Raw genomic sequence first — 18511 nt, 5'->3', positions numbered from 1 at the left:
GAAAAGGACATCAGCCCCAAGATATAAATATTCGATATTCACAGAGCATCGTGTGCACTTTTACTAGTTTTTCATATATTGTTCTGATTTGAGCGCAGAATGCAACCTGTACAATACAATCAGAATAAATAATTCACAACTTATAATCAGGAGAAGAAAGGGTTTCTTAAAATAAGGAAAATATAAAAGGAGATTGTGGACTTAACACGCTGTTTTTTGTTTAAGGCTGGAGAAATGAATCCTGAGAGAGAGAGAGAGAAATCACCCGCAGCAGCTCCTGATCACGCGCGCGCTGACACACTTTAACCTCGCAGGAACTATTTATCACCAACAAAAGCCTTTCACTTTCACATGAAAACATCAGGCTTTTCTATCATTTTCTCCCCCCTTTTTTGGACGTGCATGACAAAATTCCTCTCAGAGCTGTTTTCACATGCTGGAAATGATTGGGATATTTTTGGAAAGTATGATCTGACAAACACCTGGACGTGAAGAAATAATAAATAAATAAAAATGAAATAAACAGACATGTATTAACAACTGCACTTGTAGCATTTATAAATACTACGCTACTTTTATTATCATTACTAATTGTCATAATTGCTATAATTGTTTTATGTAGGCATATAAAACTAACTATAGTTAATTCAAATGACCGCTTGATGATAAATTATAGTCTATTAATAAGTATAATAACTGTGAAAGTGTGTAGGTAATGTATGGTTCTGTAAAACGTTCTTATATAAAATCCGACAATGCAATGATTTTGTAATAATAATAATTGGCGGTAATTGTAGCTAAATGTTTGTTGTGGCTGTGGTTCGTTTATTAGAGGTGTTTGGCACACATTACGTTCGTGTTCGAAAAGAGAGATTTTGAAGATGTGGAAACAGCTCATAATCTGTCGATCATATTAATCATCACATTAATCTGTGTGTGTTTGATGGGAGCGCGGTCGCGCATACGCTCGTGTCATTAGCAGGCCGAGAACGCGCACCCCCCAGAACGCGCCCCACACACAGCGGTTAATACAGAAACATGTGCGTCCGTTCATTTAAAGGTACATATGATCCATTCAGGAGCATTTCTGCTGATTTCAGAGCAGTGATTAAGAGTGAACTCATAGAAAGTCGATCGGAGATGTTTTCGATATGTGTGTGATTAAGCCACAGCAAAACTGTGAAACGTGGCTAGCACAGAGTTCCCATCTATCCTGGTTTTTGGGCAGCTGCGAAATCTCCTTTACTCTGATGGTCAGTCTATCCACTTTATTCGGCAACGCGATAGTATTTTCTGTGAGTGTGCAAGACTTCCGCTTATTCATAAATAAAAATAAGTAGCCTATAGTGCCGTGAAAGGTAAAACAGTTCACAATACAAACCAGTTTGTTTATAATTCCGACAACACATTAAAGTAATATAAGAAATACCAGTTTACAAGCAGCATAATGAGCTGTATTATTTTAATCGCTAAACGTAAACCGATGACACCGGAAGTCTCGCACATTCAAGTTACAAACGGCCGCGCCCAATTTTACTTGTAAAAATAATATGTGACCGGGGCTAGTTGTCACATGAGGATGTTTTCTCAAAGTCTGTGTCTCAGTGAACGTCAGGTTTTCAGTCAAAAGTCCAATTACACAGATGCGTTTTCTCAAACAAAGTTTGTATGTATTTCTATAATCCTTGTAAATTAAAATATTTTTGTAAGATTGTCCAACCTAAAATCTTAACATCAATTGTGTAGTATTTTGTCTATTTGTAACACTACTTATACATTGTTCATTGACATTTTTAAATGTTTTAGTTAGACGTTTCTATTATGGTTTTTAAATTACTTGTTTCAGAATGTTCATGTAACACCTTAAAAGTAACGTTCCCTTAATATTTGCCTAATAAAATAGGCCATTCCCTTAATGTTTTCTCTAATGTTTACATAAACAAGAAAAAAAAAAATAACATTTTAGATGTTGAGAATGTTAAATGTTACCAAAATGCTCTTAGAACATATTTTTGTGGTAAATAATCAATACTATGCTCTGCACTTGTAGACTCCCATTGTGACAATTTACTCTGTGTATTGTGACAACTTGCCCCACCTCAGTGAAGTAAAAAATCAGTCCAATTTTCTCTCTTTTATCTGTGACATTAGTTTCTATCTGTAGTGACCTTCAAATTTAAACTTTTTACTGCTCGAAAAAAAGAAAAAAAAAAAAGAAAAAGTGTGACAATTAGCCCCGGTCTCCTGACAGCATCACAGGCAGGAACTGTGATGTTCAAAATGAAGTCGCTCAGGCTGCAGATCTCACCGTAACCATGGTAACACACACTGACCATTAATGTGCTCGTCGCTGACCGGACCCCGAACCACAGACGGATCCAGAGAGAGAGAGAGAGAGAGAGATTTATACAAAAATAAGAGGCAATGAAACGAGCGTCCCGTTTCCCGTGAGCTGGATTTCAGAGGCTCCGAGAGTGAAACGAGAGCCGCGCACACGATTAAAGAGAAACTCGACATCAAGGCCGATCTGGCAGACAGAAAGCGAACGTGAAACGTTACTGATATGAAAAGCTGGATTTGGTCTCTCCAAAGATCTGAAGGAGCACAGTTTTTCAGGAGTTCCTCCAGGATAAAATCAGTTTCATTTGAGAGCTATAGATTTATAGCTGTAAAACTACTGAATGTGTTTAATGCAATATACATTTACAAATGATTCCTACAGTGTTGGCTTCTCTTCACGGTTTGTTTCATTGTGATGAGAATCTGCTGTCGAGACGTACGGCTCAGATTCAGTGTTAGAAAGCATGAAGGATCTCAGGCTCACTGGTGACTCTGGTTTTTGTTATTTATTCATCGTTGAGTGTTGAGAGATGTTATGTTGTGTAAGTTAAGTGTGTTTGAATTGGCAGCTGTTAATGTGTTTATGATCTCTGGAGTTTGTGATTGGTTCATTTCAGAATCTGGAGGTGCTGTCAATCACAGCACTGGGGTTGTGTGATTGGATGTTTGGAGAATGTGGGTGGAGTTCCGGGTGTTTTCTGGAGTGTTTGTGGCACGGGTCCATCATACTTGTGTTCATGAGGTTTTTTTTTTTTTTTTTAGAGTATATGTTCCTAAATTGCATGAGGTTTTTCTTCCAACTAGACATTCATTTGCATTCCTAGCCACCATGACAAAATCCAGACTGTTTTTAAACATGAATGGCATACAGTCTTGTTTTAAAAATCACAAAATGAAAAAATAATTAAATAAATAAATAATTTAACATTATATATATTAGCAACAATTTATAAGAGATTTTTTTTATAATTGGAAGGAATAAAAAGAAGGTAGAAAAAAAAATAGAATAGATAGAGAAAGTCTTTTTGATGTTGATCAAAAATCCAGTAATATGGCGATTATTAGCATTTAAAATGATGGTTTTCAATTTTTAATATACTTTAAAATATAATTTATTCCTGTGATTAAAGCTAAATTTGGAAATACTGAAAAATATAAATATTTTGTAAGAATATACATTTTTTAAACTTTTTTTTAAGCAATTTTTAACCTTTTTTTAACAAAGAATTCTGAAAAATAAAACATATATGTATGACACTTCCCACAAAAATATTGTGCAGCACAACTGTTTTTAACACTGATAATTATAAATGTTTGCTAAGCAAATATTAGAATGATTTCTGAAGGATCATGTGACACTGAAGACTGGAGTAATGATGCTGAAAATTCAGCTTTGATCACAGAAACAAATTACATTTGAACATAGATTCACATAGAAAAGAGCTATTTTAAATTGCAATATTTTTTCACTGTTTTTACTGTATTTTTTATCAAATAAATGCAGCTTCGGTGACCAGAAGAGACGTCTTTCACAAACATTTAAACTCTTACTGATCCCGAAATTTTGAATGACAGAGTATGTGATTTAGTGATGGACTTCATGAAGACTAACAGCTCATTTTCTCTTTTCCCCTACTGTGTTTTTCTGGATGTTTGTTTTAGCTGTAAATGATGCAGATGATCTTAGAAGACGCTCTGGGTTATTTTCAGTATAACGTCTATCAATCTGTGCAGTGCTGTTCATTATTACTGAAGGTAATTTTGACTCTCAATGTGTACAAATCTGTTCGGCCAATTAAATCACGGTCAACCGCACTATTCTAAATTGTATTATTAACATTACATGAATCTCAATCAAAGTGGAATGTAAAACACATTTATGGATTATAGCATGATTATCACGAGCTGAAGTTTGTGAGAGAAGCGTCTGCAGGCCTCCAGAATGTAGAGTCTGTTCCTCAGGTGTGTGTGTGTGTGTGTGTGTGTGTGTCTCTCCATTAGAGAGTCTGAGGGTGTGAATTGAAATCATCCTGAGCGCGTTTATCAGGAGGTCATCACAGGGCATGCGCCGCAGGAAGTCACAGCACACAGCCATTTCCTGTTTGAGCCCCAGATGATTGGTGATGCGGAGCGAGCGGCCCGGCATAGAGGAGACTCATTAACAGAGAGACGAGATGATGCTGGCAGCACAGACTGAAAAAAACACCCCCAAAAAACGAGAATTTCCTCCCTCAAAAGACACATAAGAGACAGATAAAGCCTGCTCATGAGAACAAAGGCCAGCAGAGACAGAAATATTCACAGATCAGTGATTATAACTCAATCTCAGACGTTTCTGATGTTCAGTGCTTGTGAATAATGATGATGATGATGATGATAAGTGTGAATTATAGAGCAGCGGCGCCCTCTAGCGACAGCACAAATCTCATTTGTTATTATATAGAAACGAAAAAAAAAAAAAATATATATATATATATATTTTTTTTTTTTAATTGTTAAATGATTTATATACTATTGCTAAAATGAATAATTATTGCAAATATTGAGTCTGATTATTAGGATTTTTGGTCTGTTTTTAATACAGTTCACCAAAAAACACTATGAAAGCAGTTAATGACCAATGTAAACCGCAAGCGATTCAAAGCAACATTATATATATTATAACAAAACTATGACTTTACAAAAACACATTACAAAAATAAAATAAATATGAGAAGACCTAATAAATAAAACGGCATAATTCTAATTTAACAGTATTTAATATTTTATTTTTCACAAACTGATTACACTGTATACAGCAATTACAACATTTTAACACTTTAACTTGTAACAAATATTTTGTTACATTTGTACTTGTGCTACTTTGTCCTACTCTTCCTGTGCTTGATTAGGCTCATTATTTAGCTCATTTTAAGCACAAAGTATGTGTTTTCTGCAAACATAACTTATGTTTTTCGTAAGTTTTCATAAGGCCCTCAGTGTTGGGTAAAGTTACTTTTAAAAGTAATTCATTACAATATTGTGTTACTCCCTAAAAAAGTAACAAGTTATGTGACTTAGTTACTTTTTATGGAAAGCAATGTGTTGTGTTACTTTTGCGTTACTTTTTAAATCTGGGCAGGACCTGCTTGTTTGTTTTGAATATAAAAGTGATATTTTTGGCAAACATAACATCCCTTTCAGACCAAAAGTAAAATGAATAAGCAAATTAAAGTAAATTCACATCTGTACAGTACGTACAGCACTCTTCAGCAATAAAAAAACAATGAAGCACAAATGTTAGTATATCTAAAGTTAAGTGCATTTGACTCACGTTTCAATTCATTTTGATGAATACCGAATCTGTTTTTGTGCGAATGTGATGAATTAATCCAGTCTAGAACTACAGTAACATCATGTTCACACAACACCTCAGCGCTTACTCCCGATTTCTCTCAACATGGCAACACAAGAGCTGTCAGTCAATACATGGGAAAACCAACCACACTTGTGGTCACAAACGTCTTGTAATTCATCTGTAGATCCACCAGAGGGAGCCACAAGCACTTCTTTATTCATTCTAATAATCTTTGCACTGCTGCTGTGTGTTTGAGACAGACACAGATGAAGACAGAGGCTCTTCTGGTTAGTTATAGTCTAATTAAAAGCTCATTATTTCCTGATGACTATGCTGCAGTTTCACGCATTCGTGTGCGATCTTCAGCTGTAGTTTGTGGTTTTTTTCATGTTCAGCCACATGATGTGCCAATGTGTGTTTTGGGCAAACAGGAGGAGACCGGAGCCGGAGCCAGAGCCGTTGCTCGGTCGCAGTGTCTGTCAGCGGTAACGGATGAGTTCTGAGCTCATTACGCCGCTGTCTGCCGCGCTACACGCTCCGAGAGCCGGCCGGAGATGAGAGCGGCCATCGCGACAGAAACACATCCATCAACATCACACGTGTCCATTTATAACTGACACACACAACACTGACGGAGCAATACTGACACACACACACACAGTTTAACCCTTGCAGATGCTGACCTTCTTCTACACACTTTATTTCATGAGCATGACAGTGCAACAAACCATAACAAAATTTTGGTTTGATTAATGGTCAAATAATTGCATAGTTATGAATATTAATGCATTAAAATACAATAATTACATTTTTTTTGCATTAATTGAGTCATGTATGGAAGCTTATTTTTTTTAAAAATAAAATAAAATAAATCAAAATAAAATTTAACATTTTATCCCACATTTCTGACTTTCCCCTCAAAATTCTGTTTTTATATCACAATTCTGAGGGGGGAAAAAATGGACAAAAAAATGTATTTTGGGGTGGTAAAAAAAAACCCACAACTGTCTGAAGAAACTGAATTCTGCAAGAAACTTTAATTTGGAAGAAAACTGAATTGCAGACTTGCAATTGTGAGAAAAATGCTCAGAATTGTGAGTTAAAAAGTTACAACTTCATTTTTTTTTTTTTTTTATTCCATGCCGGAAACAAACTTCCATAGTTCCGATGGCTTCTAATGAAATTTCTCATGAAAACAAACTTCATATTTGTAGCATAAGCACAAATCTTTTAGTTGATTACTTAAAAATACAAAAATGATTGTAACAAAAACTGTATACTCTTCTAAAACATGTTATTAATTTACTTTTTATATACTTTATTATGTCTTTCAATTAAAAAACACATTTAATACAATTATTCGAGTGAATTTTCCCTTTGAAGACATGAGGTTATTCCTAACTTTTCCATCTACTTTCTCTTCCATTCACCACTGACACATTAACAAAAATAAATAAATAAATAATAAAAAATAACAATAAAAATTACATACGTAGACACTTTTACATATGAAAAATAGGGATTTTTTTTTTTTTAATAAATACAGAACACAGTCACATTTTTATCAAATCTCTTATGATCCTTAATTCCTAGTAATTCACTTTTAAGATTGTTTTATGGTGCATTTATGACACTTTTTGGTTCTTTCAGATGTTGACAGCCTCTGGTTTTGTCTATTCGACGAAAGGAAAAGAGCAGCATGAACATTCAGCTAAACATCTTCTTTTGTGCTCCACAGATGAAAGTAATAATGTATTTCTGTTTAGTGGTGGACTATTCCTTAAATACATGTACAACAGTAGGACTGAGCTGTGAGCGTCACCGGAGAGAAGCTGTTTGAGATAAAAGCATCTGCTCATCTGTGGTACTCCAGGCCGTCACGAGAGGCGTCAGACAGTCCGGCGAGGGACTGAGAAACGGCAAACAGAAGAACGGATCTCCGGAGAGCGCGGCAGACATGAAGACCTGCGAAATCTCATTATCTGAGCATCACCGACACACCTTGAACTAAACGCCTGAAGAGCACCTTCACGATCAGAGCGGCGGCGCTCGGGGATTCCTCGCCTTCGTTAAGGCCGAAACCGCAGGAGTGAATTTAAATCAATGAGCGCGGCGCCCGGGGACGATTCGAACAGAGCCGAGAGCGCGCGCTTCCGCCGAGAAAACGCTTCTGGTAATTAGGCTGCGAGCGTCTCTGCGGGAAAGCTGTCATTAGAATGACAACGAGGAAAATACTTCATCTAATTATAGGATCCAGAGCAGAGGCTGCCCGCTGTCACCAAACCCCATCCGGCATCACAACCACTGTTTACAGCACTTCTGTCCATTGCTTCAGACCGACTGCTTTAGGAATCACTCAGATCACATTCTCTCGTCGTTCACTCACTCCAGTGCTGTCAAACACGTAGCAGCTCAAAGGAGATGTTTAGCAGGATGTTCCAGCAGCACTTTTACATCTAATGAGCCTCAAAAGATCAAAAACACCAGCTAACAAGGAACGTTCTGGCAAGGTTCTCTCAAAGTTATGAACAAACGTTCTTCCAGTAACATTAACAGGTCTTTAATAATGTAAGCACGATAATGTCGTACATCGTTCATAGGACGTTTCTCTGAAACTGTTTACTTGAAGATTCGTAAAAGAAAACCATAATGTTTGCCAAATAATCAAATGGAACTTAACGTTTTCTTCAATGTTCACAAAGCATTTAAAAAACTTAACATTTTTATAACTTAAGCTGAATGTTTTTACAACGTTTTTGTTAGCAGAGTTGAACATTTAATAATGTCCTCAAAATGTCGTACAAAAAACGTTATTTGTATACAGTGTTGGGGGTAACGCAAGTTACGTAATCAGATTACTTTTTTCAAGTAACTTGTAAAGTAATGCATTACTTTTTAATTAAGTTACTTATTCAAATTAGTAACGCCAAATGTTTTACGCCAGTTACTTTGTTTTGTTTTACTAACGTTTTTGCTGCTGACCTTTGTTGATCCAATTCAATCATACTAATATGTAAAAATTACTTTTCATCAACTTATAAATTTGTGCTACTTTTTTTTTTTTTTTTTTGCTAAGGAGTGTTGAACTTTCTTCTGCTGTGTTGTACTGTACAGATGTAAATTTACTTTTCCTTCAGCCTGAGGCTGAGGCTTTTACACTTGCTAAAACAGATGTTTTTTTTATATTAAAACCCTGCCCAGATTTTAAAAGTAACGCAAAAGTAATGTAACGCATTACTTTCCATAAAAAGTATCCAAGTAACGCAAGTAGTTCGTTTTTTAGGGAGTAATGTAATATTGTAATGTATTACTTTTAAAGGTAACGTTCCCCAACACTGTACATTGTTCATGAAACATTCTTTCCTGAAATGTTTCAGTTGGTTGTTCATGTAACATTTTTTAAATGTTACTACTTGTTTCAGAATGTTCAGAGAACATACAAATGTAACATTCACAGAATGTTTCAAAGTGATAAAATGGAATGTTCCCCATAATGCTGTCTTTAAAGTTCTCATAATAAAATTATTTCTAATCATTTTAAAAACTGGAATGCTTAGAGAACATTCAGAAATAACGTTTTCAGAGATATTTCAAGATATTTTTTGTTTGTTGGATGTTTGTCTTTTAAATGTTTCGGGAGCATTCGAAGAACATTTAAATGTAACACTCCTGTAATGTTTACAAAATGATCAAATAGAATGTTCCCTTAATGTTTACATAATCAACAAAAACGTTTTTCAAACATTTAAAACCCAGACATTCAGAACATTTACATAACTTAATGAAAACAGCAAAACCCTTCTTGGAACTTTACTGCTGCTGGACAGTAGATTATATGACTTGTGCACTACATACTGACGTCATAACAGACGGGATTTCAGTCATTATTCACTGATTTCTCTGTCATTGAATCATTAGGGTTCAAGAATAGCGAGTCGACCTGTTGCGTGGGGTTTTAAATCATTTGCCATCACGTCTTTATTTCAGCCTGACGTTTGTGGTCACTATAAAGTCACGCGGGTTTGAATCACGAGCGCGAGTAAATGACAGGATTTCGTGTATTTATGTGAATTACTGATGTGCCGTAAGACGCCGCAGCAAACAAACAGGCGATCGGCGGCGGAGGAAGCCGCAGCGTTCGCTCTCCTGCGTACAGATCATTGTTTTCTGGCTCTGATTGGGTGTCGCGCTGCCGGGGTTTCCGTGGTAACAGCTGTCCATTTGTGGAGTCTCGTCACAGGGTTCCGGCGGCCAGATTTGATTGATTGCTTGTCAAGATGTGAAATGGATGTTGAGTGGAGGAACACCTGCAAAAATCACCAACTGTCTCTCTGTCTCTGTCTGTCTGTCGCAATGATTCGGAAACACGGCATGTTTGTGTAGGCCAGAGAGAGAGATGCTCACTATAATAGATCACATAAACCGTAAAAGCAGCACTCAATTAAACACAGTATTTGCTTTAATATGCAAGTGAGTTGATCTATTTCAGAGCTTCTGGCAATCTCTCAATTGCAATTCCATTTTAACACTGAATATAATTAGAAATGAATTCAGAATTGATTGATCATCTGTCAGTGTTGTTTTGACCGATTATTTGGTCAGACATGAGAAAGACAATATTTATGTTGATTATTCATATTTGTATGCACAGGAGAACTTTGTTTGAAAATTTCAAACAAACACGAACACGAACAAACAGACGTGAACTTGTTCCTAACTTCGTTCTAATGTTAATAAACCTGGAGTACTCAAAGCTGATGTAAACACAGAATTCTGATCCTAACCCTGCCATATAAACCCATACTTTTGCAATTCAAACAGAACTTTGCAATATACACTCATCATTTTGCAATAGAAATTTAGAATTTTTCTGCTATAAACAATTTTGCAATATAAATGTAGAATTTTGCGATGTAAACTCATAAGTTTGCAATATAAACTTAAAATTTTGTGATATAACCTCAGAATTGAATTGAAAAGATATAAACTTTTTTTTTCATTCCATGGTGCAAACTGGCTTCCATGGATCCTAAATTGTTTTGTGAATCAATATATTTTGAATATTTGAATTTCAATAAATTTTGAATAAAGTTAGAAATGAATTGTTTGTGAACACATTCATATGCAGATTCCTACACAGATCAGATCCAGAGTTATACAACGCTGTACTGCAAATGCAAAATATTTCCATATTTCCTGAAAGATAAGCAGACGCTGCTCATCAATGCGTATTGTTGCACACTGCAGCACATACTACTTCCAAAAAAATCTAAATGTACAGAATGTACTTGAGAATATGTCGTAAGCGCCGCACTAATGTTCCATTCAGTGTGGACAGTGAGTCATCTGACCTTTGACCTCTGGTTAGAGGTCAGCAGATGAGATTTCCGTGCAGTATGCATCGGTTTTGCGTGTCTTAATCTGCACTGTGTGTGTGAGATCATGCGTGTGTGTGTGTGGAGAAAAATAGCACATATAGAGCTGAATATTCAAAGTCAGCAGCTTTACAGAGAGAGAGAGATACAGATAAACGAATAGAGCGCAGGATGATGAATGACTGTAGGTCTGCTTGTCATCTCTGTCCTGAAGTCAAGGGCTGAGCGAGTGTGTGTGTGTGTGTGTGTGATATATCAGCTCCGCTGTGGGCACAGGCACATTTTAACACTAATGAATGACAGCACAGGGCCATCGCTGCCAATGAAATGGAGTCACGCTCTTCAAGGGCCAAATAATTAGAGGCTGTGCCATCAGCGGCGCCGCGTCCTTCTATCATATACACTGCATTCACCCAACGATTCAGACTCACACATTCACCACCAGCAACTGAAAACACTGCTGCTGCAATCAGCTGCTGAAATACAGACACGCAACATGAATGTAACACAAACTCAATTACATTACCACTGGATGCATACTTAGTGCACATCAGGGTTATTAGAGCTAACTAAAACCAAAGCTATTAAAAAAGGCCATGTTAGGGTTAGGGTTAAACTTGGAAAATTATTTTAATTTAACATTTCACATTTAGTTTTACTTGGATTAAAATAACTACAAAAAACTATACAGACATATTTTTGTAAAAAAATAAAAACTAATAAAAACGACAAAAAACAACCAAATTTTAAATAAAACTTAAGACAGATAATATAAAAAAAAATCTCAATATTTTGAGAAGTGTAATTGAAATTTGAGATAAATACACTAAAAAATACAAACTGTAAAGTCAGGATTGTGAGACCAAAAATTTAAATTCTTACTTTTCTCACAGTTCTGAATGTTCTTACAATTTACACTTGTGAGCTAAAAATAAAGCTGTTAGAATGATGTAAAGAAATATTTGTAACCTTTAATAAATGTTATAATCACAACAAGAAAAATGTAACATTTTTAAGTCCTTAGAATATTAGAAATAAAAGTTTAAACAATGTTATATTTTGGGTGAAAATAAATGTAGAACGTTGTCAGAAACATTTCTGTAACCTTTAAATAATATTCTAATCATGATAAAAAAACTGGACATTTTAAAATTTTAGAAACAATGTTCGCACAACATTTTTATAATGTTTATAATGTCACCTGGGATGCATTACAACAATATCGATTATTAGTATGCATGAGCTCATTACGATGCATGCTTCATTTGTGCGTCCAATAAAATGTGTTATTTTGAATTTTTATTTCAGATTTGTGTAAAATATTGTAATTACGACACGCAGCTCATGTATCAGACTGTACGTGCAAGGTCAGGTGGAGTTCATTGCATTGTGGGACACAGTGTGCTCTGTTCAAACAGATGATTTGCATACTCTGTGCACTACATACTGCACACTTGTATTTGAGATGCAGCAGAACCGGAGTCTCTCACTCAGCCGGTTTAATTCACAGCGACTTGTTCTTCTGTTCTCGTCTTATCGACGACTTACACAATCGCAGCACGAGCGTCTTTATATTCAGATATTCTCTCTCTCGCAGTAATGAATTATACGCTGGTGTCAGTATGAATTGCGAGCGCTTACAGCGAGAGGCTGATAGTGTTGTTCTGTGTTAAGCAGGTCATCGTGAGACGCTGTTTCTTCCCCCTGCTGTGTTCTGAGCTCCTCTTCCTGAGTTATTATCTCATGCTCTGCATTCATACACACTCCTCACACACATATGCGGTCATACAGCACACGTGTGCCCTTGAGCCGTCCGTAGCGCAGAGAAATGAGAAATGTGTTCCTTGTGAAGGTGGAACTGTTAAATTGACCAGAAAATCATGAGGAAGAAACCATGTTTGTAGTCTTTGTTTTATACCATACTGAATACTAGAGACAGCAGACTGCAAATGAGATCTCACAGTCAACTACATTTGAAACAATTAAAAAAACAAACAAACAAATAAATACATAATGCATATAAACAACAAATAAAACAAATTCATAGAAGGTTCAAAAAAACCTAAATTCATAACTTTATAATATAAAAACTAGTTTATTATTTAAATGAAAAAAAAAAATATATATATATATATATATGCATAGATTGTTGTGATATAAACAGAATTTTGCAATATAAACTTAAAATTTTCTGATACAAACATTATTTTGTAATATAAACAGAACTATATATAATATATTGTTATATATATATGTGTGTGTTTATAAACTTAAAGATTTAATTATTTAAAAAAATATTCACCAGAAAAAAATAAACAGACACGCAGAGTTTGTAATCTTTATAGCCTTAAATTCATAACTTTATAAAATATATTTAAACTCAATATATTCTTTTTCTTTCATTTTAGAAAAACTAAAATAAAAACGTAAAGTAAATCCACACTCACTACATTAAAACTTAAACTCATATATTTATTATATAAAACATATCATTAATCGAAAACAGGAAACAACAATCTTGACGATAAAAAAATTCCAGCTGGTTAAACGTAATGAAAGTTCACCTGTTGCCTTCAAAATGTGAGTAAACTCAACTAAACATAAGTTAACTCAACTCGAAGATAACTTTTGTTTCAACTCACAAATAGTCAAGACAATGGATTACTTCACTCTAACAAATGCTGGGTTAATAACTGTTTAACTCAACCTTCTGGGTAGTTTTATTTAATTCAACTATTGTTTAAAAATTACTATATGACTAAACCTATATCTTAAAATGAACCCAAAATAGGTTGTACATTTTTTTGATTATTTATTCAACTTATTATTTATATCAACACATTAACAAATCTTGAATAAAATAATAAACCTATTTTGGGTTGATTTTAAGCAAGAAATACAGTATTTAAGCAACAGCTGAGTTAAATAAAACTACCCAGAAGGTTGGGTTAAACAGAAGGTTGTTTTTAATGCAGCATTTTTAGTGTAAGTTTAATTTTTAAAAACATATTAAACTTGAGTTCAAAGCACAAAACTTGTCCAGACAACTTGAGTTAAAGAGAAGAAATAAGTTCAAATAACATAATGGTGCTGTTTTACAGCGATACATATTCAATAAATATAGTGTTTAAATCACTGTAGATAAGACTGCCATCCATTAGGCCCACATTACATTACATTACATTACATTACATTACACGTGTGAAATGGTCACTAGCAAGGTTGCTTTCTAAAAACAAGTTTGTTGTTTTGTGTGCATGTTGGTCATGTTTGTCAGTGAATGAATCATCTGTCAAATCAATAAACACAAATGAGAATCTAATAAGAGAGCACAGGCCGCTCGTTTCCTAGATCACCGTTTTGTTCCAGTCAGCGCCGCAAACCGCCATTTCTTCCAGATTTCTCAGAGCTCGTCAAACGTCTTTGAAATTTCCCCGAGTGAATGAAGGTACTCACTTGTGATAATTAATCCTCGCGCGGAACCGCAGCGAAATTCTCCTCCATTTTGGGCCTCAGATACAATGCGGAGAGCTTTCCTCTCACAAAAGGGTTTATGAAAATCGTAATTACTGCAATAAGCCCTCGGGGAGCTCGGCGGGCTCTTTTCTCTGTGGTTTTGAGCGTGTGAGTACGGCAGATATGGCATTTTCATTAAGTCGTGTAACACGAGAGCGGGAAGAAGCGTGAATGTGCACTTTACATTGAGAGTTTTGATTGTTCTAGCGCGTTTATTATTACGCGCCTTTATTGCGGCCTGTTCGCCGACGCTCAGAAACCAGCTTGTAAACACATTCTGCGAGTGAGAAACACAGAAAGAGACCGAATACAGAGGGTTGTGAAGCGCCTCGGTCTCGCTCGCTGCCAACTCGCTTTGCTAACAAGCTGTTAGCGGTTTGCCGTCCAAGCTGTTGTGATCGTTCTCACTCTCGGCATGGTGCCTCCCGCAGGAACGCTTCATTGCTCAGAGCTTGCTCTTTCGGAGATCACACAGATCTCAGGTACAGATCTGAATGAATAAATCGCTCGCGTGTTTCCACCGAGGGCCCGTAGCTCATCTGCGCTAGGCCGCGAGTTCAGTTTAGTTGCTGCGTTGCTCGGCAACATCGAAGTTAATGAAGCGCTTTCGGCCGAAGAACTGTTTACTCTGATTACCGTTATTAATAATGTACCTATTTGTTGAACTGTTTGTTCCTGTTGCCACGGGAGAAAGAAAAGAGATTTTAAATAGAGCAGTGAATGTTTTCGGCACTTTGATGTTTTCTCATCTGTACGATATTCAAGTTTTATGACCACTGATCTGACTGAATTAAGTGTGGATCAAAACAAGAGTTTTTCTAACACTGGTGCTGATGAGTAAGTTGCAGAAAGCGGACAATAACTAAGAAAATGAAGAGCTATGAAAGAAAAGCCTTCTTGTTGGGGACAATGATATTAGAAGCCTGCTGAAAAACAAACAACAGGAACCTCTACAGCACTTGTAATGGCTATAATGGGAATTGTAATGGTCCTTTGTGGGTCTCTATTGGTAATTTGTTGCCTTCTATTGGTATAACCACTAAATCCTAATGGAATATGGATAGTGAAACACACTACTGGGCAGGGTTGCCAGGTCTATGTAACAAAACCAGTCTAATCACCAATCAGAAAACAGACCAAAACGGGCCCAATGACTCTATCCAAATATTAAAATCAACATAAACCACCTCCCACATGTTGTACAATCAATGTTATACACACTATGTCACATCTTTTAAGGAGCCTAATTCTTAATATCAAGATATTAAAGAGATCTGTGATTTTTTGTTGCCACTTTGAAGTTTTATGACTACTGATCTGATCGAATTAAATGTGGATCAAAACAAGAGTTTTTCTAACACTGGTGTTGATGAGTAAGATACAGAAAGCCAACTATAACTAAGAAATTGAGAGCTATGAAAGAAAAACTTTTTTGTTGGGGACAATGATATTAATGAAGCCCGCTGAAAAACAAACAACAGGAACCTCTATAGCATTTGTAATGGCTATAATGGGAACTGTAATGGTCCCTTGTGGGTCTCTACTGATAATTTGTTGCCTTCTATTAGCATACATGCTAAAACCACTAAATCCTAATGGGATAATACGGCCTGAAACACACTAGTGGACAGGGTTGCCAGGTCTATATAACAAAACCAGTCCAAAAGCAAATCAAAAACAAGCCCAATGACCCTGTCCAAATATCAAAACCTCAAACCTAAATCACATATTTTACAGTCACTGCTACAGGACAGTGTGACCATACTACTGCGTGCGACTATGAAAAAATATTTCGGAGCATCAGTTCGACTGATCCCATCAGCATATCTGTGTTTGCACTGAGGCTTCAACGTGTTTTTGCAATGTTGAGTAATGAATCACAGACATCTCTCACCAATCCTTTCATAAACAAAGTGTAGAGAGAGTGTAAATAAGAGATTGATTGCGCAGTGTAGAGAGCTTCGTTCATTTGTAATGAAACTTTGTGAGATGAGTGACAGCTTTGAATGATATTTAAGGGAGTTTATAAATGTGATACTGATTTAAAACAACAGTTAAATAAACAAGCAGTTAATATTAAGTACTTACATCGTCTGACTATAACACTATTGCCTGATTTTGCTCTATTTCGTCATCAAAAGAGTTTGAAACAAGTTACAACTGAGCTGCAATGCATCTCCATTCAAACACAGCACTGTTTCCTTTATAAATGTACATGCCTTTTTAAAACGAATCTAGTGAGTCAATGATTCAATTTCCCATTCATAAAGAGTCACTTGCTTTATTCCTGAATGAATCAGCCGTTCGAACGAATCAAATGAATGAATGATTCAGTAATTAAATGGCAGATTTAGTTTCATTTTTAAAATGTGTCTTTTCAGTTATTTAAATCATTTAATATTGCTGTATTAAAAATGTTATACTTAAAACATTAATCTCAACATGAATTTATGAATTTGATTGCACGCATGCCACCTCTGAGCCTCATTAAACATATGAAAATACACCTACAAGACACTTTTGTGTTGTCCTGTGCCACCTCTGTAGAACTAATTAATTTTGTTGATACTGATTTCATTTGTTTGGTTACTTATTCTTATTCTACTTGTTCTTCTTCTGTTGTTTTTAACAGGAATTTTAAAAAGCTTATAAAATATCTTTATTTTTTTAAAGATAACACGCTTTTAATGAAGTTAGAAAAATGTCATTACAAAGGTAAAAGCAAATTCCCCTGTAAATCACTTCAAGAAGTCAAATATCACCTCGTAATAGGAAGGATAATTTTTGATCAGACTTTTAGATTATTGACTAGAAGGTGCTCCTGAAATTTTGACTGTGCTCCTAAATTTTTTAAGTTAGGAGCACACGTGCTTCTAAAAAGAAAAGTAAGTGTATATTTTACATTTTTTAACCTTGAGGGAGAATAATCAACCTGTAGCAACAGTTTACAAGGAGCCTAATTCTGCAGGATAACTGTGAACTTGGCAACACTGCTACTGGAAACCATTTGGTAATTGCTTTAATGGTTAACAGTTGAAGTTTTTTAATGTTTGTAATGGTGTTTGTAATGAAAATTTCTAATGGTTTTGATCTAAACTGGTAATTGCAACTTTTTATCTCACAACTCCTACCTTGCAACTGCGAGTTTACATCTGAGTTTATTATTGTTTGTTCCTGTTGCCACAGAAGAAACAATCAAGATATTAAAGAGATCTGTGATTTTTTTTTTGCCACTTCGATGTCGACTTCCTTGATGTATTTTTCTCAACTGTACAATCTTCTCACAGCTTCATGACCACCGCTAGACAAACTTGTTTTGATCCATATTTAATTCAGTCGGATCCGAGTCGTTTGATGCTAAAAGCAGAACTGAAGCTCTTAATTGGTGAATTATGGCCATTGGCTCAAAGGGAAGCAGCTGAAACCTGTCTGTTTTCTCGTCGTACGCTCGCTCTGGGTGGCGCAGGTGTGCGATCGCAGCTCCGTGGCTGTTTTTTTGCTGTTAAATGAATCATTTCCTCCAGAGAACAGAAGTCTTAGATGTCCACACATGAGATGTTCACATCTGTTGGTGCACTCAAGTGTCTGATACTAGATCTGCGCCAAAACCACCTAGACAGCATTTTAAGGCATCATAGTTACACTCGTGATTACTGAAAGCTGTTATGATTTGGTTAAATCCAAGCGTGCATCATATATATCCTTCTTGGAGAAGGCAATGCACCAGAAAGCTGAGTGAAATGCTGATACTTCAACGTTAACAAACTGATTACTTCACCCAATATGTGTGTCATTTTCTGTGTATTAGAGTATTGTCTGGTGGTATGTGGTGTACGGCGTCTGCAGGTTTTATGTCGTGTTTGCTCCTGTTACAGTATGTAAATGGCTGTTTGAGCAGGATGCTAACGAGAGCTTCGTTAAAGGACGGACGCGCTGAGAATGG

The sequence above is a fragment of the Labeo rohita genome, chromosome 4 (genome assembly GCF_022985175.1).
Source record: "Labeo rohita strain BAU-BD-2019 chromosome 4, IGBB_LRoh.1.0, whole genome shotgun sequence".
NCBI lineage: Eukaryota > Metazoa > Chordata > Actinopteri > Cypriniformes > Cyprinidae > Labeo > Labeo rohita.
Note: the sequence above shows the minus strand (reverse complement) of the source record.